The following is a 27,203-nucleotide window of genomic DNA, read 5'->3' as shown; positions in this document are numbered from 1 at the left end:
TCAAAATTATTAATGACTTTTAACTTATTTTTCGTCAATGAAAACTAAAATATAATTACGTTTATTAATTTTAAAAAAATAATCCAGTAAAAATCAAATTAACTTTTGGTAATCAAAATCGCTCCTTCCTACGTCATTTATGAGGTTGGAAGATGAAAATAAGATGGATTTAACAGGAAAGAATTGTTTCTTTTAAACTAATTAATTAAATTTTAAAAATTTTTTATTTATTTTATTTATTTTTTATTTAAAAAAACAAAATAATAATAATCTTCGAGATTCGATTGTTGCGTGTTTAAGTGTTTCGTGATACAAATATTCTGTTTTGTGATTGATTGTTTCAACTTAAACTATACGCGATTTGATGGTCGTGTTTCTAGTAAACAAAGTTTATTTTAATTTTTTTTATTGTATTTTTTTGGGAGGAAAAAAAAGGTTTTTTATATACGTTTATCTTAAGAGAAAAAGTGAGAGAGAAAGGAAATTTAATAGCTAAGCCATTGAAACTACTCTTCCCCCTTTAAATGGCGCAGTTTAATTTAACAGTAAGAAAATGATGTGAAGAGGTTGAAAACCTTTAAAACTAACGATACTAGCTTTTAAGTTTCTTAATATTTAATTAGATTTTTTGGTATTTTTCAATATTTCTTAGGAAATTGATGGATGAGGAAATCGTGTATTAATATTTCTTGTTTATTTTATTTTAGTTTTTTTCTCTAAGCAAGGAAACATTTTAGGAATTTCTGGAGTTTTGGTTATGAAATTTTCGTTTTTCTTGTTTTTAGGGATTAGTCTTTTAATTAAAAAGTCCGAGAAAGCTTCTGTTTAAAAAAAATACAGGCTGATGAAGATGAGAAATTGGATGCGGAAGATGCTGGAATTAGAGAAGTATGTTTGAATTTGGATGGTAGAAGTGTGTGTAGGATTTGATAGGATCGACAGAAAATCCTGGATCTGAAGGATTGTGATCGAATTTAAATGGTAGAAGTATACGTAAGGTTGGATAAAGTGTAGGATTGGATAGAATCAACAGAAGATGCTGGATCTAAAGGATATCATCGAATTTAAATGGTAGAAATGTACTTAGGATTGAATAAGATCGATAGATGATGATAAAAAAGTTTATATTAGAATTTAGATGGTAGAAGTGTGCATAGAATTGAATAGGATCGATAAAAAATACTGGATCAGAAAGATTATGCTCGCATTTATTTGTAGATGTGTGCATAGAATTGAATGGAATCGATACATGCTGGATCAAAAGGATCGTGTTCGAATTTAGAATGTAAAGGTGTGCATAGAATTGGATAGGATCGATAAAAAATGCCGGATCAGAAGGATCTTGAACGAATTTGGATAGTATACTTCATGAAAGATGTGCGTAGAATTGGATAGGATCGATAGGATATGTTTGAATATAGTAAATAACAATATGTAAGATACCGGAAAAATTGAAAAATCAGTATGTAAGAAACAAGGAAAAAAGACTTTTTCAGAGTGAAATACTTTCAATCTGACATATTCAATCACCTTAAATTGATTGAGAATTCCGATGACGATAGACGAATTTGATGCTGCGGGAAAGAAATTTGCATAAAATTGTACATATCATAGATACTTCAGACATCGATACGAAAGAATTTAAAAGATTGAAAAATGTAAGGATAAAAACGTAACGTGTAAGATTGAAAAGTCAAGATGGCGACCGTTTAATCCCCGATACATTCAATCACATTAGATGGATCGAAATCTAACATGGATACAATGTGTATTAAGTAAATCAAAGATGGATGGATAAGATAAATTAATAAAGTGAAAAGAAATTCCTAGAAAAATCTAGAATTTCAGAATTTTTCTATAATTTAAAATAAGATAAATCGTTATCCATAAAGAAATAATTAACGAATTTAAGGATAATCCAAACAAAAGTTGATGCGGCTCATAAATCATCCTCTCCTCCCAAGCAGGATGGAAGCCAATAAAAAATCAATTTACATAATTATGATTAAAGTGTGTGTTTTATAAAAGGTTAACACTTGGAAAAAAATACGTGTAAATAATATTTTATTTTCCATCTTAACAGTCGGGAGTGGAGGTATTTCACACATTCCTAACATATTGAATGAGCTCCATTGAGTTTCATGCATCCACGACTTCTCTGCAATACACTTACAAAGATAAGCACACTAAGTGAGATTTTCTCACCCCTTTTTTACTTTATTCAAGGTGTAAATTGTAAGAATTTAAGTTATTCCTATGGAAATAGATAAAGTTTAATAGAGAAAATAAGATTTGAAAATAAAAATTCCCTGCTCCTTTGTAACAAGTTGGATGCTGAAGAATAAGAAAGATGTCTTTAGGCATCGACGTATTTCACGAAAGAGAAAGAAGAGAAAGAGGAGGAAGAGGAGGAGAAAAAACTTTTGTATTCTGTGACCTTTCGTCAGACCAATGTTTGTTGTTCTTGTGCCTGAGGCTTATGATCTTGGTCCATCCTATCAACGAGTGTCTTGCCTTCTATATCTTTATTCAGCCTCCAGCCGACAAGAAAAAGATAAACGCTCATCCTCCAGTCTAGAAATATTGCATGAGCTGTGTGGATGTTTAATAAGCATCCATAAAGCCACACATATTTTTTTATTCTAGCAAGATCTAGAATAAAGTTTATCACACTTTTCCGAAGTTTTCTGGTTAATTTTGAGGAGAAAAAAGATTCGAAAATAAACTAGAATTCTGGTTCTAGAATCGTTGAAGGCGAGAAGAGTTTGCTACAAAATTTTAAATTAATCAGTTAATTAGAATCCCCTTCATTAATTAGATCAGGGAATGGGATAGAACCGAAGTTTTGTAGCTTATATTTTCGGCAGGGGTCTAGAGAATAAGTATGGAAAATTTGGAGCAGATCGGTTAAGGGGTTCAGAAGTTGAGGAGGATGAAAGTGGGATAAAATCAGGGAGAGGAGATGGAGTGTTGAAGTTTCATAATAGCATATATTTTCAGCAGGGCCTAGAGAATAAATATGAAATATTTGATGCAGATCAGTAAAGGTTTTAGAGTTAAGAGGGGAAGAAATCAGCAAAGGGATGTCGAGATGAAATCAAGGAGAGGAGATGGAATGGGGTGAATTCAAGGTAGCATACATTTTCAGTAGGATTTGAAGAATAAGTATGAAAAATTTTGTACAGATCGGTGAAAGGGTTTAAAATTTAAGAGGGAGATAAAATCAGGGAGAGGAGATAGAATGACAAAGACATAGTAAAATTAAGAAAGATTTCCCATTACAATTTGCTTCCACGCTCGAATTGAAATATAAATTCGTTCATATTACGTAAACACAATCAAGAATGCAGTAATAATTTCGATTTTTGTGCAGAAAGTTTGGCAAAATTTCTCCAAACATTGATATTCCGTGGCAGTTCTTTCGCATTAAAAAATAAAATATATATATATAAGCTACACGCAAAGAAATTCTAAATTCAAAACCAAGAAAACACAGTCCTCTACTCCTTTTTTTCCTAATAGAAAATTCTTGTATTTTAACACATAAAATTAAAGAAAAAAAAAGAACAAAATGGCAGAGGAGCTGTTTTATAAAACTACAAAAATTTAGTGAAAATTAGAATTTTAAATTGTCAGCAACTTATCAAAAGAGAAGTTGTCTTGCCCATAAAAAGTAATCATCGTTATCTCGTATAATTCTAGAACAAAAGAGAATTCTAGAACAAACTTAAGTTAGACAATGCTCTTACCTCCCGATAACAAACTATTTAAAAGAGAAGAAAAATAAGAGGTTGGTAGAATTCTGATTGAAACTCGTACTCCAAGGAACTTAACAGTTAATTAGATACTTCATCGAATCTACACTTCTCTCCTCGTTAACTTTCACAGCCACGTGAATAAATCTAAATCTTTTTAAACTATAGAAAATTTCTTTTATTCACACACTCCCAAGTTAATTTCAAATCCCTTTTTCTATTTCTTAAATTCTAACTAATTTTTTTTTTAACTTCTCTTCCTCGTTAATATAACTTATTTTAAGAATTTGTGAATAAAATGATTAATTAATTATACATTTTAGACTTGATATAAATTAATTTTCTTCATTTTTAATTGTGAATATATTTATATTTATTATATAAATATAATAGAATGTCTGTTCGGATGTCTGTTCTCTATACGCTTCTATACGATCTGCACTAAATTTTTCGTATTTATTCTCTAATCCCCTGCCGAAAATAGAGGTGATAAAACCTCCTCTTCAACCCCTCTTCTTTATTTAATCCTTCTATTAACTCATCCTACCCTTCTGGTTTCATTCCTCTTTTAACTTCTAAAACCTTTCGCGATCGGCACCAAATTTTACGTACTTATTCTCTAGGCCCTGCCGAAAATGTACGCTGCTGTGAAACTCGACCTCCACCCTCTCTCTCTCTTTCTCTTAAATCATCCTCCTGATAACAGATCTTGCTGTTCCAATCCTTATTGACTTCTAAACCCTTTAATTCTATATATTATGGAGGATAATCCGTCTAAAACGGAACGTATAGAATTGTGTTTTTATTAATACAGAAAAATATGTTTAAAATGCTACAATTTACATTTAGAACCGCTTAATACAGGTTAAAAGACGTGTCACAGAGAGGAGAAAAATTGTGTAAATTCTTAATGTAGGACTTTAATTATGATTTAGAATGTAGCTGCTATTACTCTAAAAAAGTCCGTTTTATACAAGTTAATATAGGTAACAAACTAACTTCCGTTTTAGACAGGTTTTACTGTATTTACAGTAAAACCTGTCTTAAACGGACTTTTTTTTTACAGTAACGGATTTTTAAAAATGTTTTCGTCGGTGGCCGTCGTTAACAGGTTTATCTATATGTTTTGAAATCAAATTTTAACGTGTATTTATACCTTATAAGCGTATTTTATTCCTAATGCCTATAGCATAAATGGTATTATAGATGGAAATTTGTAACTTTATCATAAGTTTTGATACGGATCAGATATTAAAAATCGAATACAAGTTTGTAATATTTTTTTCTAGATATATCTAGAATATTCTAGACGTGAATTTGAGATTTAAAAAGTTATTTTAATACAGAAAGAATGTTTCTAAAGCAGAACAAGTCTGGTTAGTGTAGTGAGAGACAAGTTCAATATATGGGGTATTTGGCAAACCGTAAGAAATGGTTGGATTGGGAAAACACAAGTTAAAAAAAAAGAAACTTCTCTACAAGTTTTAAATCCTGTATCAAGAATAGTGTTCTCCTAGGGAAAAATCCCGGAAAACTTGGATGCTATTAAATGTATATATCAGGTTTAGTAGAGAGGGGGAAAAATTAGAAAGATTTAACCCTGTAAAACTTAAAAATGGCTCTTTAGAGGATGGTGTCAAATATTTTCTGCTGCGAATCTGTTCTAAGTATTGTCTTGAAGGGAATTAAACTGCTACTAAGCACTAAATGAAGGCTATACATTAAACAAACGTCTAAAAGTAACGAAGTGAAGACAGTTATCTGGCTAATCTGTCAGACTACTTTCGTTCACTTGTAGTCATCTTGTGTAGTCTGGACGTCTTTATTGATTCTCATTCTTTACTTTTATTTTTTGATTTTTCTCCTTTAAGCCCCGTATAATTGAAGGATAGGATTTTTGTTCTTCTTTTAAAAAAAATTTGAAAAAAATTTATTTTGTAGTTAAAATTTTCTTTTCTTCTTCTTTTTCGCGTCTTCCCTCCTCTTTCCCCTCTATTTCTTCCTCCTCCCCTTCCGCTTCTTCTTCCTCCTCCTCCTCGTCTTCCACTTCTTCTTCCTCCTCCTCCTCTTCCTCCTCTTCTACTTCTTCCTCCTCCTCCTCCTCTTCCGCTTCTTCTTCCTCCTCCTCTTCTTCCGCTTCTACTTCTTCCGCCTCCTCTTCCGTTTCTTCTTCCTCCTCCTCTTCCTCCTCCTCTTCTTCCTCCTCCTTCTCCTCTTTTTCTTCCGCCTCCTCTTCCTTTTCTTCTTCCTTCTTCCCCTTCTCCTTTTTCTCCTCNTCCTCTTCCTCCTCTTCTACTTCTTCCTCCTCCTCCTCCTGTTCCGCTTCTTCTTCCTCCTCCTCTTCTTCCGCTTCTTTTTCCTCCTCCTCTTCTTCCGCTTCTTCTTCTTCCTCCTCTTCTTCCGCTTCTTCTTCTTCCTCCTCCTCTTCCTCCTCTTCTACTTCTTCCGTCTCCTCTTCCGTTTCTTCTTCCTCCTCCTCTTCCGCTTCTTCTTCCTCCTCCTCCTCTTCCTCCTCTTCTACTTCTTCCGTCTCCTCTTCCGTTTCTTCTTCCTCCTCCTCTTCCGCTTCTTCTTCCTCCTCCTGTTCTTCCGCTTCTACTTCTTCCTCCTCCTCCTCTTCATCCTCATCTTCCTCCTCCTCTTCTTCCTCCTCCTCTTCTTCCTCCTCCTTCTCCTCTTTTTCTTCCGCCTCCTCTTCCTTTTCTTCTTCCTTCTTCCCCTTCTCCTTTTTCTCCTCTTATTCTCCTTTTTTTTTCTAATCCATCGATCCGGACAATTTATAAAATGTTTTCGAAAGAATGTGAAACGTTGTTTTAAAATCGAAAGAGTTTTCTGGATAAATTTTACAATGAAATTTATCCAGAAAAATCTGGTAGAATTTTCGATTTCGAACACATTTTTTACATTCTTTCAGGGATATTTCCTTTTTTTTTCTTCCTTAAAAGATTCTTACATGATTTACCTATCGGCAAAGTAGAAATTCGTGAAGCATAGAAGAAGAATGTGTAAATTTGGAATTTATTTCACATAATTAAAAAAAATTACAATTAACGTAAGAAATTGGAATTAATTAGCTAACAATTAATATACCTGGTAACACCTTTAATGTATTTTCACACACCAAAACTGCCCATTGTAAGATTGGTTCCTTGATATAAACGTTAACGTAATCAGCCTCGTTAGTGTTTTTCATAATGACTCATCTTATTAGTTATTGAACACTTCCCAACTATTTCTAATTGAAGAATGAGGAAACAGCCCTGGGCCCCCTTCTACCAATTACTTCTGCCTAATTCAGACTCGAGGGGGAATTATCACAGGAAGAAGAATAGCAAAGAGAGAAGGTCCCTCATTAGTCCATTGGGACGGTGGCGTTAATAGATGACGATAAACTTGACAAATGAGAGACAATGAAGTTTCGTAAATAAGGAGATAACGTCTCACACCAATTTAGCATTTCATTAAGTAATAAAGTTGACAACTAGTGTGCTTCATCTCACCTTTATAACTACCCTGGTTTATGAAGGTTGCGACTGTAATGACCGTGTTTGGCCGCAATCGCCTATCTAAAACATCTCTTAAAATTTAATAAAGCATCAGGAAAATCTTCAAAAAATAACTTTTTTTTTTACTTTTCCGGCTGTCAAACAACGGGAGCAAGTGTGAATAACGGTCAGAGATTGCCTTCCCTTCCAAGAATTTTACTTTTTGGGGGTTTTTCTGTATGTATGAATGTTATTGTGTGGGAGGGGGACGATTTTGTTTACCCAATTCGAAGCTTAATAACTCCTGTACCTTTTGTTAGAAATTTCTGAAATTTTGCATGAAAATTTATATGTTAGAAAATAATTTTTGTAGAAATTTTCATAAAAATTGGATCATTAGTTTGGGAGATATAGCTCCCAAACTAATGGTCACTCCTTTAATATCACCCGAACTAATCTGAAGACTTAAGATAATAGGAATTATTACGGATGTAAACAAATAAGGATTGCTGGAAAATTCCATTAACAACATTTCCATGTTTCTATAATTGAAATAGCGCAATGACGCATTTTCCACCCAAAAAAAGCAGACCTTATCGTGCCTACCCCCCTGTTAATTATGTTAAAATAATTCGGAATTTGTCGGGTGGAAATGTGACATATGGCACCATATCGGTTTAAAAATAAAATAATTATTATGCAGATTATATTACACTATATTAATTCGTAAGTAGCATTCAAATTACTATCCTGTAGTAGATTTTTCTACAAAATTATTACGGATCTAAATCAAGTGGCAATGCAATTGGAGGCTCGATTGCATGCAGATTTCCAATCCGAAATTAATATTTAATAGTTTGAAGTGAATAAAACATTACAAAGCGATGCAAAGCTACTGTCAAGAGTTGATTTAAGCCCTCTTATAGGTAGAAATTACAGCAGCCATTTTTACACGCTAGGCAGAGATAACTCATGCAAATTTAAACAGGTTAAATAATAACACGATCGTTTTTCATGGCTCCAAATTACTTCCTAGTATATAAAAAATATGTCCTAAGTAAGATTATAAAGTTTCGTATATAGATTTAACTATAGAATTTATATAAATAACGAAAAAGTCGGATGAATTCTCAACTGGAAGTGATGCTGCATTCATCCTCTATCAATTCTCTTACGTCTATTATCAAATTGTTTGTTGGAATATTCAACAATTAGTCAGTTTAAGTCCTTATTAAACATTTACTTTACTTCAATACGTCATAATAAAGGCACAAACACTTACGATTATTATTAAGTTAAAGGTAAAACTAGTGTCCATTCACACATGTTTAAGAAGGTATTACATGAATTTATCAAGAGAAAAAAATGAGTAATGTGTAGACGAAACTCTTCTCTACACTTTTATAAATTTATTTGTATAATAATAATAATAATAATATAAATAAAAAATTTTAGAAGTAGAGAGAATATAGATTATATGGTTTATTATTTATTACTTTTTTGTTACGTCTGTGACAGCTAATGTCGTATCATTATAACTTAGATGGAAATTTCAATTTTCTGTCATCCCTTTTCATTATCTGTAAAAGTAAATTTTCTTGGCGTATTAACAAAGTAAAGATAGAAAAAATCTCTTGGACAATATATAAATTTTCCTTGATAAAAAAGATGAGGAGGAGCAAGAGGAGGAGGAGGAGGAAGAGGAGGAAAAAGAGGAGAGGGATTTTCGACTTCAATATAATTGATCAAAAAAAGGAGTGTGTTTTATAATTCTTTGAAGTGGTAAGAGTGAAAGGTGTAGAGGTGATTCTGCATTTTTTTTTCTTGCTTTGAAGCTGTATTAATTTGTAAAGTTTTGAAGTGAGAGATGACGTAAAAGGAACCGATAGAAGAAGCGTTATATATTAACTTCGTCTGTAGCTGATCTTTATTTAATTACGTAAAAATGAAATTTCTGCTTGTATTAACACTTAATTTCATATATAATTATGAATATAACATATTTAAAATCATAAAAGTTTAGTTTATTCAGTATGAAGCTCAGCATTAAACTTTTACACTTACATAGAAACTTGTTTAAATTTTATTACAGTTATATAATTATAACTAAATAAATACTTTAGGAACAGTTTTTTTTAGTTAATTTTGATCCTGTTGATGTTATTTAAGCAACTCTCCTCCTCTTTATAGCTTGACGTGGCTTATAAGAGCAAAGACTAGGTATACAATGTCTTGTCTCTACCCTCTTTAAACTGTACACGTGATTAACGAAAAGGCCAGTTAGAACCTTCAAAACTATTGAAAAATTATTATATTTTTAAAAAAAAATTCACGAGAATTGATGCGTTGAAGCTGCGAATCACGTTACCTCAGTTATCATAAATCTAAGTAAGAAGATCATTTTGCTTTAGGATAAGAAGGATACACGAAAGATCAGTAACGATAAATCTCTTGTAAAAATCATTATATAACATCGGAAAGAACAACAATTTTTCAATTTACAAATCAGTATAAACGGAAGAGCAATTTATGGATGTAAAAATGGCTTCAATTTTACACCTAGAAAAATTCAATTCGTTTCGACTAAATCAAAGATTTAAAGAGGAAAAATATTTAAATTTACTAAAATATATATCATTCGTAAAATGGCATCAAATGCAATATGCAATGTAAAATAATGACTTATCCAATAACCCATATGTAGATAGAGGAAGAGAGAAAAGAGAAAAGAAAAAAAAAAGGAAGAGAAAGTAACGTGTTTCTGCGGATCACTTTCGATACTATTTTCAGGTATTATAACAGAGCATATTACATAGATCTGGCAGGTCAATGTTTGCTTTGATTGATGTCTGTTCAGTTGGGTCGAATGTCAAATAGGAATCTGAATGTCATTTGTGATTCCTTATGGTTAAAAATAAATGGAGATCGCTCTTCTTCATCTTTCTGCATCCTAAGGGATTGTTGCAGTCAAGATATATAAGATACTGTATGCTAAATCGTATGGTTAAGTTTGACTTTTTACTAAAATCTTCGATCGTTTCTACTGTTTTCTATACTTCCCCCGTCTTAAGGTTTACATATATTATAAATATAGAATTGATATTGAAAAATACACCTTGTGATGCAAGGAGATGTCTTTTTTCCTTTCGATATAAATGCATTAAAAATTTCCCTACAATCAAATTTTTATTCAATTTTTTTACGTTGAATTTATATGAAAATTGTTAGTAAATTTACTGTAGAAAAGTTAATAAAGGAAAGGGATCGAATCTTGTATATAAGACAATAGAAATCTTAAATTGTCACATTGTTACGTGGAATTAGTTTAAATTGAATTTAAATGCTAACTTAAACAGATTAAGTTAAATGAGTAAATTTATTCCTTTTTTTATTATTGTTATTATCATTGTATAAACTGTTTTGGTTGCATGTTTATATTCAGTAAATCCATTTATCGAATTGAAGTTTCAGCAGTTTAGAATTATTTAAATAAAGGGGGAGGAAAGTAGTAGTAAATTTAGAAGGAAAAATTGTGCAAAAATTCTTTAGCAAGATTATTTTATTTTATTTTTTTATAACAACACCATCATCTTTGACACGAGACAAAGGACTAGATGATGTTCATAACGCATACCGTGTAAGATCTAGTGGATAATATTATCGATTGGTGTATTCTCAATTCACTCAGACGATTAATTTGACAAAAGACATCGTCTATTCAAAATGCTTTGCAATTTCGTCCCAACAAGCCAGTCATAAATCAAATGATGGCACGAAAAACAATGGAGCAACTTTCTATGGAATTTTTGAGAGCATTTTATGAACGTTAAATAATTTTTCTTGCAGGCAATTTTAGTAGTGTTTGTTCTAGAAGACGAAGAAGAAGAAGAAGAAGAAGAGGGGAGGAGAGGAGAGGAAAAAAAAAATATATTTTAAGAATTCTTGTAAAGAATTTTCTCCGAAAGTTAAATTACTAAAAGAGTATATCAAATTTTGAAACTTTTGCTAACAATAATTATGAGAGAATCTCGTGTAATTTACAGTTGACCTTACGTAATGAGGTCATCTTTACTCTTTAAAAGACAAAATCTTTGAACACTTAAGTTTAATGAAATTGTTCTTTGTTGCACTCCTAAATATGGCTTTACTCCAAAGTCATATCTGATTATGGGAGGAGAATACTTTCAAGTTGAAGCCATACAAAGAATTATTGATATACACCCGATCCCAAGTAGTAATTTTTTTCCAAAAAAAATTAGTAAATTTATACGGATCCAACAGTTATTTTTTGAAAGTTTTATCTTGGTTTGTTAATTACTTACGCTATAAAGTTTAATTTAATCGTAAATATCTTCTCAATCTTGGGATGAAAGAAGAGCACAATTTTTCATCCCGTTTTTATGATGAAGAGAAGGAGAGAGAGAGAGAGTGCGAGAGACTTGTAATATAAGCAGTGAACTAAGTTAAGTTTAAATATCACTTCTTATAGATTCCTTCCTAGGGTATTAATGAATATAATGAGAATCTTCTATTAGCAACACAGACTTGTTTACAGAAGTGACAAGCAAATCCCAAAAGAACGATAGCTAGAAGGTCATTTGCAGAAAAATCTGGTAATGAGCTTATTTCATGCAAATGTTCCTTCATTAGTGAACTCAGGCCACAGAGTCAATTATACACAGAGGAATAATTATAGCAATGATTGGACAGAGATTTCTTCTTCATCTTCTGTGTTGCTTCCACGCTATTCGGATGCCACACCTTAATACAAGGAACCGATTTTAACAAGAGTTGCTTAAGAGCCGATTGGTGTAAAGATTGAGGAGAAGTTGGTTTAAAAATTAAGCAAAAATCTGTGAAAAAATTGAGTAAAAATTGGGCAAAAGTTTGTGTAAAGATTGATCAAAAATTGGTGTAAATATTGAGCAAAAAATAGGCGTAAATTTCGAGCAAAAATTGGTGGAAAACTTGGGCAAAAGTTTGTGTAAAAATTGAGCAAAAGTAGGTGTAGAGATCGAATAAAAGTTGTCGTAAAAATTGGGTAAAAATTGGGGTAAAGATCGTTCAAAATTTGGGGTAAATATTGAGCGAAGATTGGTGTGAAGATTGAGACAAAGTTGGTGTAAGGAAAGTCATCACAGGTCAGGAATTTGCACAAAATTCTAAATATATATCTGCGATAGAATATGTCTTTTGTCATTAGCAGGGAGAAAAAAACTGTTTGCTAAAGTTAATGAAGAGAAAGAATAAAAAGGAAGCCCTAAGCGTTATTCTCTTCCGGGTTGATTAAAAATTAATATCAAGTTGGAATTAAATTCTATTAATTTCTCTCCCGCTGCATTGCCTTCATTTAAATAAACTATTTTTCCGTAAAAAGTCAAAGAATAAATTAGCAAAGAAACAAAATTAAGAAAGAAAAAAATCAAGCTGGAAATATGAATTTCAGCACATTTATATTTTAACAAAATGAGAATTAAAGATACGAAAGACTAATTTTTGGTAAGGGGGGAGTAGATGAAATTTTTGCCTCTTCCTTACTTCTGACGTCAGTAAATTGACGAAAAAAAAATATTGTTTTAATTTGCCTCTCCTTATTAACGATTTCGTTTCGTAGGAAAAATAAAGGAGAAATTCGCATTAAAGTGCATATTTCTGCATCGATTTAAGCAAAGCAACAACCCGTAACAGAAACAATTCGATTGTTATAGCATAAAGACTTCAATTGTAATTTAAGGAGATCATAATCGATTCGGATAGAAAATGATGGAAGTAGGAAACTTTACCAATAAAACTATTTAAGGAGAAAATTCCGATCGATAAATTTATATGGAGAGAGAGAGAGAGAGATAGAAAAAAAAACGGGCTTACAGACGGGAAGGTATGGGGGGAAACAGCATTTACAACTCTGAAAACCAATTAATGTAGCATAAAATATCGTAGGAATTTGTAAACTTCTTGTAAAACAAGATTGTAAATGAGAGGAGAGTAAAAAGATTACCCTCCTTTATGGATATCCCGGATGGGTGTAAGTTCAAAGAGACAACGATCCAGGTTCTCTGCAGATAAACAATGATTTATAACAAACTGAACCTAATAGTGACGTTTACAGCTTGTTTTACAATCTCGGATTCTGTAGATTCTTCTTGCAATTACGACACTGCGGAATTTCAGTCAAGAAACTGCTCCTTATACCACATCACTTATTTCACTCCACACCGACGTCCGAGACACATTGTCCTGGTTATTTTATCGACAGATTTTACTGACAGATATTCAAGAACGTCACGAACAGACGGTCAATAATTCGTTGGAAATTTCCTTCTTGTAAGAAACATTGCCTCACTAAAACTAAATCCATTCCCGTTATTTTCCCCATTTTTTCCCTTTATGAAAAAAATGGAAATAAAAGGAAAAAATTTCCAGTTTTTTCCTCCATTTCTTCCTTTACGAGGAATAACCGGGAATTTTCCCTTTTATTTCCCCTTTTTCATGAAGGGAAAAATAAGGAAAATAACGGGGAATTTTCCCTCTATCTTTCCACAAAGGGGAAAATAAAGGGAAATAACCAGGATTTTCCTCTCTATTTTTCCATAAAGGGAAAAGTGAAGAGAAAACCGAAAAAATTTCCCTTTTATCTTTCCATAAAGAGAAAATGAGGGAAATAACAGGGAATTTTCTCTCTATCTTTCCACGAAAGGAGAATGAAGGGAAATAACCAGGGATTTTTTCCTTTTATATTTTCATAAAGGGAAAATGAGGGAAATAATCGGGAATTTTTTTGCCTTTACAGAAAAATTACGGAAATAAATCTTACAAAAATTAAAATGGGGGTGCCGCAGTACATATTAATTTAACAGTTACCAGCTACCGTGGGAGTATCGAGAGCTTGATATTCCAAACAAGTCAACAATAACTGTTGGGGACAGATGATAAATATGACAGATGATGGCGTAGCGACCCTAGTCATCTCGCTCTCTCCTATGATTACAATGGAAACAAAACTACAAGTTTGGGTGTGTCGGGAAAAAACTCGCCCCCCCTAGGGACAATGACACCTCATTAGTATCCTCTACGTGTTCCACGGAGGGTTAATAATGCGTGATGTTGGATATCTCTGTTTCCCAGGCACGTAACAAACAGATAGAGAAAACTTTACGACCGGTCTGATAAATGTGACGTCAGAAAACGGCCCCTCAAGAAGCGTCCCCGCTTTGATATATTTTCACCTGGTCTTGTTTGTATCGCCGAAATAAATTGGTGTGTAACGCGAAGACTTGAAAGAATATAAAATTTATTTTTATTCCCTCTCCCACACATCTTTTCTAGAAATTACGTTATTAATCACATTTTATTTTAATAATAATAATAATAATGCTTAAAAAATAAGAATAAAACATCCATTAGACAATAAAGAAAAAATCCCGGTATGCGCCTTCTCCATTATTGTTACTTTTACTTTAATTATTTAGTCTTTAACAATAGTGAATTAAAAAAAAACACAATTAATTTAGAAAATACTGACGTTTGCTAGTAATAATTTACGTGGCGGCTATCCAGGATTTTTTTTATTTTTATTTTATTTTTTTAATTTTTTTCCCTTCTTTAGAAGATTTCAGACTTAATATTCCCGCTGTCTTACCCTCTGGCTACCGATAGCTCAGTTCGTGTGGAAAATTGAAAACCGATGAAATTTTAATTTATATCTAAGTTGGAAGATAAAAAAAATAATTTAATCGATGAGAATTCTTACTTTTGACTTCTTTAATTTATTAACTTTTCTATTTTTCTATAAATATTTTCCCTTCTCTCCTCTTCTCCAGGAGTTGATGCTATGGAATTAATTGATTTCTTATATTTATTAATTAATAAAATACAATAAAATTACGAAAAAAAATGTAAGAAATTTAAATGAATTAAACCTCAAATTATAAACCAATCACATTTAAATATTTTTAATTAAATAAATTTCATTGGATATCTCGTCTACGGTTCGAAAAATATAAGAAATTTGAAAGAATTATACAGGAAAATAACCAATTACATTTAAAGTTTTTTTTAAATTGCTTATATTTCATTGGATATTTTAGCAGTTAAAAAAATTTTTTATCACTAATTTTTCTTTATCTAATCGGCAGTTAAAAGTTAACTTTCTCCTCTTATCGTGCAGTTTCATTTACATTATCGTCGTTAACGGTTTTATTTGTTATTAAATATCGTTACTTAAAAGACGTTATAGCTACATTAAAGTCATTAAATATTATTTTTACATCTGATGTTTTATTATTTTATCAGTAATTAATAGATTTATTATGGTCTAGATAAACATTTTTAATAATTAAAATTACTTTCATGACGTTTTTACTTTAATTTCTAATGAAAAATATAAATATTTCTATTTTTTTAAATTTATTACACGTCTGTTTATGTTTTCTATTTTATTCTTCGATATTCATTAAAATTCCATTAAAGTTGTTTATTCCAATTTGAATTTTTTGACGTTACGTCATTTATGTAATAAAAAAAGCGTGTCTTAAAATTTTAAAAAATCAGTTCTGTTACATATCATTGTTACGTCAGTTCAGTAAATTTCGTTAAAATGCAATTTTTTATTGTTACGTAACTGACATTTTAATAAAATAATCAGTTACGTAACAATATAACATTTTAAAATAAAAATCTGTTTGTAACATTCGTTTAATATCATTGTTACGTCATTTTATTCAATTTCATTAAGATTAAATTTTTCTATTGTTACGTCATTTTAGTCAGTTTCATTTTATTTTTCTATTGTTACGTCATTTTGTCAATTTCATTAAGATTAAATTTTTCTGTTGTTACGTCATTTTAGTCAATTTCATTTAAATTAAATTTTTCTATTGTTACGTCATTTTAGTCAGTTTCATTTTATTTTTCTATTGTTACGTCATTTTAGTCAATTTCATTAAGATTAAATTTTTCTATTGTTACGTCATTTTAGTCAATTTCATTTAAATTAAATTCTTCTATTGTTACATCATTTTAGTCAGTTTTATTTTACTTTTCAATTGTTACGTCATTTTAGTCAGTTTCATTCTATTTTTCTATTGTTACGTCATTTTGTCAATTTCATTCAAATTAAATTTTTCTATTGTTACGTCATTTTGTCAATTTCATTAAGATTAAATTTTTCTATTGTTACGTCATTTTAGACAATTCCATAAAAATTCATATTTTTTTTACTGTTACGTAACTGATTGTTTTGCAAAAGTCAATTACGTAACAATTAAAAACATTTGCATTTTATGTGAAATTGACTAAACTGACGTAACAATGATATAATAACGTATACGAATTCAATTTCATTTAATAACGAATGACTTAATAATGAAATTGACGTAATAATGTAGCATTGAGAAATTGACAAATGAAATTGATACAGATTAAATTGTATTGAATTTAAATTGACATATTTTAAATTCATTTAATTAAATTTCAATAAAAGCTACACGAAAATTAAATTTAATAAAATTATGAGATTGTTAAATTATAAACTTTACTCAAATTTTCATTAACATAGGCGAACAGAAACTAAAATCACCTTTCAATTGTAATTTATGTAGAAGCTCCATGTGAAATATTTACGTGTGAATTGGCTTTATATCGAATGAAAAAATTACCTATTTTATATTTACACAAATTGAATTTTAATTTTAAAATTGTTTATTTTGACATCGTCATACAATATTAATCATTTTTTTGTTTAAATTAAGAAAAATCGCATAACTCCGGTTTTGGTCGGAAGTTCGTATATATTTAATAGGGAACTCTGGTCCCTTTCCATATCTGGTGAGGATTTTAGTAATGTTCTGCTACTATACGTCAATACTTTTCCTGATAACAGTCGAGTCGTGCTGGCCATTTATACTCGATAAAATTTTGAATTGAAATCACGTGACTTCCGGTTCAGGTCTGAAGTTTGTGTACAGTTAATCGAAGAATCCAGCCCCTAATCTTTCCATAACTGGTCTGGATTTTAGCAGCGTTTTGCCCCTGTACATCATACTTCTCTTGATAACAATCGAGTCATTTCTCCAGAAAATTTTCAATTGAAATCACGTGACTTCCGGTCAATACCCGAAATTCGTATATAGCTATTCCGGGACTTTGGTCTCTAATCTTTCCATATCTGGTCTGGATTTTAGCAGTATTTTGCCCCAGTACGTCATACTTTTCCTGATAACAATCGAGTCATTTCTCCAGAAAATTTTCAATTGAAATCACGGGACTTCCGGTCAATCCCTAAAGTTCGTATATAGCTATTCCGGGACTTTGGTCTCTAATCTTTCCATATCTGGTCTGGATTTTAGCAGTATTTTGCCCCTGTACGTCACACTTTTCCTGATAACAATCGAGTCATTTCTCCAGAAGATTTTCAATTGAAATTACGTGACTTCCGGTCCACTTCAGAAGTATATAAAAAAGGCGAATAGGACTTTAATTTTTTACTCTTTCCATATCTGGTCTCGATTTTTATTTACCTTACTTTATTCCCGAGATTAAAAAAAGAACAAAGAGACAGACAGATGAAAGACAGAAAATAACGTATAGGTTCTTGAAAATTTAATAAATTACGCCCGAAAAAATTAGGAAACATCAAAAATAAACTTAAATTGAAAAATAACATTTAAGATTACATTTAGGAAAATTCTTAATTTATTTACGAAATTTCTATTTAAAACCTCGTTTTTAACGAAATTTTTAAGACCCTCGATTTAATGAAATTTCGCGAGGAAAATTACATTTTAATGAAAATATCTTCGCCTGAATTTCAATTGAAATTGATATTTAAAAGAAAATTTCCATTCGAATCGACGATTTAAATTTCATTTAACTAAAAGTCAAACTTTCGAATTTTGTTTTAATGAAAATTAAATTTAAAAACATTCACGAATCGAATTGACATTAAAAATTACATTTTAATACAATCGAAATTTTCCAAAGATTTTCTTTAATTTTCTTTTTTTTTTTAAAAAAAAATAATAAAATAAAATAAATTATTAATTTCATTTTTTTTTTCTATAAGCAATTATTTTCCTTTTTATATAACATATTTAATTTTTAATTAAACAGAAATTATAAGTAATTTTTTTTAACTTTATTTAAATTTTAAATTCTCTAATATTTTATTTTATTTTATTTTTTTTTATATGAAGAGAAATTAATTTAATTCCATTTTTAAGCGAAGAAAAACGCTAAAACGGGAGATAAATCGTACCTTATTACTTAAATTTCGATTAATTTTGATGCTGTATAAAGGAGAAAAAATTAGATATTTTGCCTTATATTAAGGTAATTTCTTATTTTAACCGGAGAAAAACGCTTAAACGGGGTATAAATCTAACCTTATTACTTATATTTCGATTGATTTTGATGCTGTATAAAGGGGGAAAAATTAGATATTTTGCCTTATATTAAGGTAATTTCTTACTTTAAGCGGAGAAAACGCTAAAACGGGGTATAAATCTAACCTTATTACTTATATTTCGATTGATTTTGATGCTGTATAAAGGGGGAAAAAATTAAATATTTTGCCTTATATTAAGGTAATTTCTTACTTTAAGAGGAGAAAAACGTTAAAGCGGGGTATAAATCGTTAATATTCGACTCGATTACTTATGCTTGTATTGATTTAATCCACATTTTTATGCGATATAGAGGGGAAAATAAATATTTAGCGTTACATTAAGGTAATGCATAAATACCATTTGTTTGTTTGCGGTGCATCTTTATCTCCGGATACTAGTCTCATCTAATATCCCTCTAGGGATGGAGAAACCATTAGATGAGACGTCATCTACAGTAACTTCCTTTACGATACTGTCGTCTATATGCTATAGAGTGTTTGTAAACACAGCACTGATACTCGAACATTTGCTTTAGTTTAATCATTGTACACGATATAATAAAACCTTGTGTTTTATTCAGCTCACTTACTAAACAAAGTCAAATTACTTAATCATTATAAGACTCGGAGCAACCAATTTTCAATTGATAACAATAATTAAAGTCGTTAGATAAGCCATTAGGTTCATTACTTTTCTCGTCTAAATATTGGTCACGACAAAGGTAATTCTTAAATATTAAATATAATTTAATCTAATTATTATTAAATTTAATAATAAGAATTATTCAGCTTTTTCTTTTTCCTTATTTAAAATGAAGTTTTAAGGAGTTTGTCTGTCCGTAACGCTTAGTAGTAGTAGTAGTAGTAGTATATATACATATATATTTATTCTTAAGAGCATCTCTTGGAATTTTCTGTATTACATCTGCGTGCTTCTTGATTCATTGATGTAAACTTGGTAAAAATTTATGTTTAAACATTCTTGAGTACGCGTACTTAATGCAAATGCTTTCAGAGATTTCAAATTAGAATTGCATGCCTTGAAAACCAATAATACGAATCATGAGTCACAGTAGACATGAGAGACATTAATTTGATTAATTAATGGTTGTATTCTTTATCAAAACTAATGAATCACTTCAAAATCTCCACCTAATTGATTACGTTTCAGAATCCGGAAATGACGACGTTTCCTACGTCAATTGGGGGAAGCATTGTGACGTGACAGGAGACTTGACAATTTGTATACGAATATATACACTTTTTAATACGTAAATTTAATTAATTATTTAAAAAGTATATTTATATATATAGAGAGAGAAAGGGAAAGAGAGCAGTTAAAATTAATCTAGAACATTTAGACATGCAACAAACACATTTTCTAGAAGTTTAAAGAGCAACTAGACACTGTATAATGTGAATAATAATTGTTTCTAATGTATTGATTATGCAGCGTGTACACTTTATACCTATTTTAGGTTTCAGATAAGGTATTAATGATGTCTCATTATTTATTTAAGGAACTGCACAAACAAATGAAACAAACACAGGACGAGTGAATGGATACAGTTATCTACAGACATTACTATCGAATGATACGAAATAAAAAATCGTTATGGCCATTTACATACATTAAAGAGCACGAAAAATCTAAAAAAAAAAAACTACACAAAAAATAATCTTAATTTTATTCTTTATTCCTGTTTATTTTTATTTTATTTTCAAAAATTCGCTATATTCCATGGATAAAACAATCTTAATCTTGATCGAAAATAGCACAATTGCTGCTCTTTTCTATCCCAGAAAACAGCTCTTTTCCGACACATTCTGGGGATATTGTGGGGAAATTGGGAAGAAATTTCCCTGGAGGTCGATCTCGGAAAGTCCTCAGAAGATTAAAGTTGGGACAGTGTTACATGTGACATCCCTCTAATCTTTTCCACCTGCACCTCCGGAGAAACCATTCTTTTACGTAACCTACCCTAGTGATATAGGTTATATCAGCGTATATAAGGGCTCAAGAGACTAGCAAAATGACGACTCGTAACATCTCGTTGAGATTCAATCCAATTCCTCCAGTCCAATTTTTTCCCCCTCCTCCTCATCCTCGTACCGGATAACATAGAAAAAAAATATAGGAGAAATGGAAAAATACTATTGGCTGTGATAAAAAATATGTATCGATTTTGATCTATATTAAAATTTAGACTTTAATAAGTGAAGGAAATTGTAGAGGAACATTATTTGGAGGAGCACATGTGGAAGAGGAGGAGGAGGAGGAGGAAGATGATGAAGAGGAAATTTATGATGCATTCTCCATCCATTGAATAAAAAAATATTTAGTAAACGTCTAATCATTTCTAAGTAATTACTACTCTTATTTTTCTACTGAAAAATCCCCAAAACGAAATTACCAATTATAATTTAATTTTTAAATAATTTCCATTTATTTATTTTTTTTCCTCCTCTCAAAATATCGCCTCTGACTAATTACAATAATATTTTATTTAATTAGCTGCACATGATTAAAATTTACGAATTAATTCTCATAAATTATGCAGAAAAAACTCTATTAAATTGCATACAAAAATTCTTATTCGCTTATAAAAATCTATTTTAAAAAAATAATAATAATAAAAATAAATAAGATATTTTAATTTTTATAATTAAAGTTATTCCAGGGTAGTCGCAATCACGTGACTAAATCATAGCGGTTACGTGACGACTTGGTGACTCACGCAATGACAGAGTGAGTGTATAACATCTCCGTATTATTTACATATTTTGTGCAGGAAGGACCGTTTCATTTACTTGTACTCGTGTAAATGGAAACTACACGATAGCATTGTACATGTTTCAAATTAATTTATTTCCTTCTAATGTTATAAATTAAAGCCATCAAGTAGTTTTAAAAAATACTTTTTAAACTCNAATTATAAAAATCTTATAAGTTCTAATCAATTTTTATATCACTTTTTTTAATATGTATATATATATATATACGCTGTCGTGGTTTTTAATTATTTATTGAATTAATAATTGAAATTTATTCAGTATGTTGCATGTGATTATGTGGGTACCCATATTGAGATTAGTGAGCACGGTCATGCACTTTTCTTTAAAGTTATTTTTATAAAGAAACATTCTTAAATTTTTCTAAATTTAGCTTCGTAAACTATTTATAAATTACAGGTAAAACCGTAGAGAGGATGTTGCTGGAGTAGAAGATGCTAGAGATGAGGATGCTGGAGAAGATAAAATAAAATGCATTAAAAACTTAAATTTTCCTTTTCCGAGTTAACTAAGAATTATCTTATATAATTTTATTAAAATATTTGTTTAAATTAATGCATCTTGTTTAAGTATAATCTGACTTTTGTACAGACTTTGGTGTTTATCTACTGAACTGTTTGTGTTGGACATCATTTGATGTATACACAATGCTTGGAGAGTTAACCAATCTTGTCATTATACGATAATTAAATGAATGTCAAACAACCAATTTCTACCGGATATTTGTGTACATCAATTGTTAACATTCCTTTCTGATTATCTAAATTTAAATAAATATATATAAATATACCATGAAAAGAAAAATAAGAATACAAACTTCCAAAGTATATTATTTAAAGATCTAAACAAGGTCGTACGTTCGATGGATAAACGTAAAATAATTTTATTCTAGAATAAATTATTATCTTATTTTGCATATATAAAAGGAAATTATTCAAGCAGGCTATAAATTACTTTATGCTTGAAATCCTTAAAGCAAACTGTCATATGACCTCTAACCTTGTTCATTAAAGTCATATCTTTACTTTGTCAATCTAACTTAATGAAAGAGTAAGTTTCTAAACTGATGTAGAAAGTTTTAAAAGTTACGAATTTAATTATAATCAAAGAAAATTTGTGATATATTTTAAATATATTTAAACTATCGGAATATTCACGTGATTATAATTACGTGTTAAAATTCGAAATACGTGGTCTTATAGTTTAAAATTAACGCCAAGATTCTTCAAGCAAATTCATGCTTGGTATCATCTAAAATAAGAGGAGATGCAAATGAAATTTTAGGCGAGAAAGAAAATCAAAGAATAAAAGAAGATTCAAGAAACTCTCGGAATACAAATAGGAGATTAGCAATAGGAAAGTTAATAGATACCAAAGACTCCTTTCTTAAGCTAAGAGAAAAAGGGGAAAAAAAACTTTTCTTTATTCTATAAGATGACTTGAACACTCACTCTTCAAAAACCTTTTCAATTAATTTAATAGAATACTGATCCCTGAATCAGATTTTTACTGTTAATAAAACTTTATGAGAATTTAGAAAATTAAAAACAAAAAAAAAAAAAAATAGAAGAAAACAGCAACATCACTTACATAAATTCCTCTTATAAACAACGAATTTAATTTATTTACTAATTTTTTTTTCTTATATAAAAATTTCTTTTTTTTTACCTTAAATTTTAAAAAAATTTTATAAGAAAATATCTAAAAGATTTTTTATTACAAATTAAAACATTATAATAAGTTAGAAAATTAGAGAAAATAGCAGCATCATTTAAAGAAATTTCTCTTATGTATAACGAAATTAATTAATTTTATTTACTAATTTTTGTTTCCTTTTAAAAATATTGTTTTTGGTCTCAATTTTTATATTTTTTTATGAAAAAAATATAAATAAGATTTTTTATTATTATTATAATTATGAGAATTTAGAATATTATAAGTATAGCTACATCACTTAGTCGGATGCTGGAAGAAAAGATGCTGGAGATGAGGATGCTGGAGAAGGTAGATAAATGTATTAAAAACTTAAATTTCCCTTCTTCCTCTTACGTAAAACAACTTTAATTAATTTTATTTACTAATTTTTACCTTTATAAAAATTGTTTTTGACCCTAAATTTTTAATTTTTTACGTAAAAAATATTGTTAAAATTTTTACTCTTAAAATTTTTATGAGAATTTTAAAACTTAAAACTACAGCAGCAGCAGCAGCATCATTTAGATAAACTTTTCCCTCTAAATAGCGAGTTTAATTATTTTATTTACTAATTTTTCTCCCTTATATAAATTGTTTTTGATCTTAAATTTTTAAATATTTTTTTTTATTAACAAAATATTGATTTATGCATTTTTTCCCCTCGACTTTCCTTTCAGAATCTAAATTATAATTGCCATAGAAGGTTGACTGTCGATCAATAACAGCTATTCTGAGCGCTGCAGTTGCTTTGAAATAGGCTACAATTAATGATACTTCAGCTAACATATTTTTGTATGATTAAAGATGTTTTATGAATGATCGAAAAATATATATTAAAATAAATATTTATAAATAAAAGAATTAAAACGAGAGAAAGAGAGAGAGAGAGAAGTCACTAAAATCCACCAATTATATAATTAACACCTCTCTTTAATTCTATCATTCGAGCTCTCATAATAGGAAAAAAAAGTATTTTCCTGGCTTTTTTTTTCTCCAAGTAAAAAGAAAAAACATAATAAAATGAGAATAAATCTGTAAAATCTTATTAAACTTTTTTTTTAAAAAAAATGGACTGATTTGAATATCATAATGACAAAATTCATAATTGAATGCGAAAGAATGGGAGTGCTGTTACGAGGGAAAAAAATATAGGGAAAAAATCTGAAAAATTTCTCGAGTTAAAAGAAAATTACAATGAAAAATGTAGGGAAAAAAATTATATTTATAGAGATATCTACAACAAAAGAGAGTCTCCGGAGATAGAAATGAAATAATAAAGTAATTTCAAATATTGGTAGTGGAGAAAGAAAAATTGGATGCTGTTTCCATCAAAGATACAGTTTGAACTGTTTGTGGTTAAATGTTTCAAAATTCAAAAGACATATCATTTATTTATACAAAATGATTTTCTTTTCTCTTCCTTCTCCCAAGAAAAAAGTAAAAAAAAAAAATAGTAAAAATAAAAAAAAAAATCTCTTTTTCTCTTCCGCTTTTGTTAGCTTAATCTTGACATTTATAATAACTGATTAAATTATTTATGAACGGAATATTTAAAATTTCATTTTTCCTTGATCAATTTTTAATAACTAATTACGTTTCTAATAGAATTTAAGAAATAAAACATATTAAAATAATTGATTTTTTTTAAAAATAAATTTATTAATTATTACGTGGTATAAGAGATTAACTAATAATATAACTAAAAGTTTTTTTTGTGTGTTATTTAGTACCGTTATTGTGGTAAATTCTATTAGGATATTGTAAGAGAATATTCGGTAATACTTGATATATATATTTTTTTGAATTTGATCTTATAGTATAAATTTTCGTTTAGATGGAATTGTTTTCTTTCGCTTATAAGAAGAGAATCATGCATAAAATTACGAGAGAAACTTCTTCTTTCAGGTTATCCAGGAGTAGAATTATAATATAATATCACGCATTTGACCATAGAACAAAACACGCAAACTGTTTTGCATGCAACAGATAAATTTCTTGGAGATTGTATGGTCATCAATGCATTATTACATGTTATACTTCTCTTGGGGCTATCATAGGATAATGCATGCATCTCCCCTCTCTACAAAATGGCTCTGTAATATACTTTTACACCACACGCTAACCGAAAAGAAAGTAAATTATATGAAATAATATGATGGTAATTATAAAAATCTTATAAGTTCTAATCAATTTTTATATCACTTTTTTTAATATGTATATATATATATATACGCTGTCGTGGTTTTTAATTATTTATTGAATTAATAATTGAAATTTATTCAGTATGTTGCATGTGATTATGTGGGTACCCATATTGAGATTAGTGAGCACGGTCATNAATTTTTATATCACTTTTTTTAATATGTATATATATATATATACGCTGTCGTGGTTTTTAATTATTTATTGAATTAATAATTGAAATTTATTCAGTATGTTGCATGTGATTATGTGGGTACCCATATTGAGATTAGTGAGCACGGTCATGCACTTTTCATCGCGTAATGTGTAGGGTATTGCCACTTACTACTGAATCCTAAATAAGCTTTTAGGAGGAGACAACAGCTAATTCACTACTACGATTATTATGATTAGATATAGTCAGGTAAACACGGTAAAATTTAAATATTTTTAGATGGGATTTATGAATAAAATGAAATTAAATCGATATATTATTAAAATAATTTTATTTATTTTGAAAAAATTTTATTCTAACTTTAATAAATAACGAATAAATGTAATAAAGAAAAACATGTTGTCTTCCCTGCATAGCAATTAAGCTATGATAGGAAGTGGCATTTACAGGGTAACTGTACTAACGTTTTAAAATTATAATTGTAAACGTAGCAATTCGTACATTGTTTAGAGATAATATAAAGTTATATACGATGTTAAATGCTAACACCACATCTATCTCACACAAAATGTTGATTTAAAAAGAAATATTAAGAGTAGTGTTTAACTTTTAAGACACGTTTGACTCGTTTACGAATATTATCGAAAGTTAACGGGATTCTATCATACCTTCAACTGTCGCAATTGGCCAATCCCAGAGCCGTATTCAACTTTACAGACACAGCACAATCACAAGTATCGATGCAAGGACTAGTTCGCTAGCATCCTTCGATAGCAACTAAACCGTCTTGCCGTAGACACAGAGCTTCTCACACTAGCAACCTTTCCGGTGCTGTGAGCTTAGCACTGCTTCTGTAGGTATCATGGGAAATATTTCGTCCACCAATGAAAATCATTTTTGCAAAAATCGATAATTGTACGCCGCGCCGGCTGTTTTATCGGCGTAGATACGCCGTTTCTCCAAATCTCACTCTTCTATTGGTTGTTGGTCACGAGAACATCGCTAACTAGTTCAGACAAGTTAGAATTCTGTCTTTTCTTCGGGAAACGAACCTCTTCTCTTCTCCAAATCTCAAGAGTCTTATTCTCTACTCTGTATCTCTGTTAAATCCCTCGAGAATTTCCCCTTTTTTTTACCCCTGTAGAATTTCGATCCCGAATTAAAATCCTCTTCTCTTGTAAATAATTTAAATTACTTCATTTAATAATTTAAATTATAAATAAATCACACAATTTAATAACTTAATAATAAAGATTTTTTTTAAACATATTTAAATAACTCCTTTAAAAAATTAAAAATAAAATCGAATTCTCTTTATAATTTATTATATTTATCTAGCAAAAGAAAAAAAAAACCTTAGCAATATTTTTAAAATTTTAATGAAAGAAGAAATGGTATTTGTCCTAAGTTAATAATTATCTATAAATTATTAATATTAAGAAAGACATAAAGAAAAATTCCCAACATCTTTTAGAAGGGATAAATAAATGATTTTTCTCTTTATCGGAAAGGTTAAAGAAAGATAAAGAGAAGTGATCGATAATTCTGTTTCTTTTAATGAAGGAAGAGATTGTTTCTTCTCTGTAACAGTTTTCTATTCCTAAATGAAAGAGTAAAAAAAAAGAAGAAAAGAAAACGGATACAAGCATCATACGTCAATCATTATATGTAAAATCATCAGATAAATTCACAGTTTACACACATCACGAGATGATTCAATAGATATATCTTATCCT

The 27,203-nt window shown here is 29.6% G+C and overlaps 1 protein-coding gene across 3 annotated transcripts in view; it reads right to left on the bottom strand.

The window, feature by feature from the left end:
• The window catches only part of LOC111637571 (teneurin-m-like), a 136,877-nt gene extending 110,605 nt beyond the window's left edge, over positions 1-26,272 (bottom strand). For all 3 annotated transcript variants that reach the window (XM_023383428.1, XM_023384112.1, XM_023384757.1), the window contains exon 1: positions 26,136-26,272. The gene's annotated coding sequence lies outside the window, so the exon portion shown is untranslated. The remainder of the gene's footprint in view (positions 1-26,135) is intronic.
• Between the last annotated feature and the right edge of the window lie 931 nt (positions 26,273-27,203).

Source organism: Centruroides sculpturatus, unplaced genomic scaffold (assembly GCF_000671375.1).
Source record: "Centruroides sculpturatus isolate CEXI.00-Female unplaced genomic scaffold, Cexi_2.0 scaffold146, whole genome shotgun sequence".
Classification (NCBI taxonomy): domain Eukaryota; kingdom Metazoa; phylum Arthropoda; class Arachnida; order Scorpiones; family Buthidae; genus Centruroides; species Centruroides sculpturatus.
This window is presented reverse-complemented; position numbering and strand designations above follow the sequence as displayed.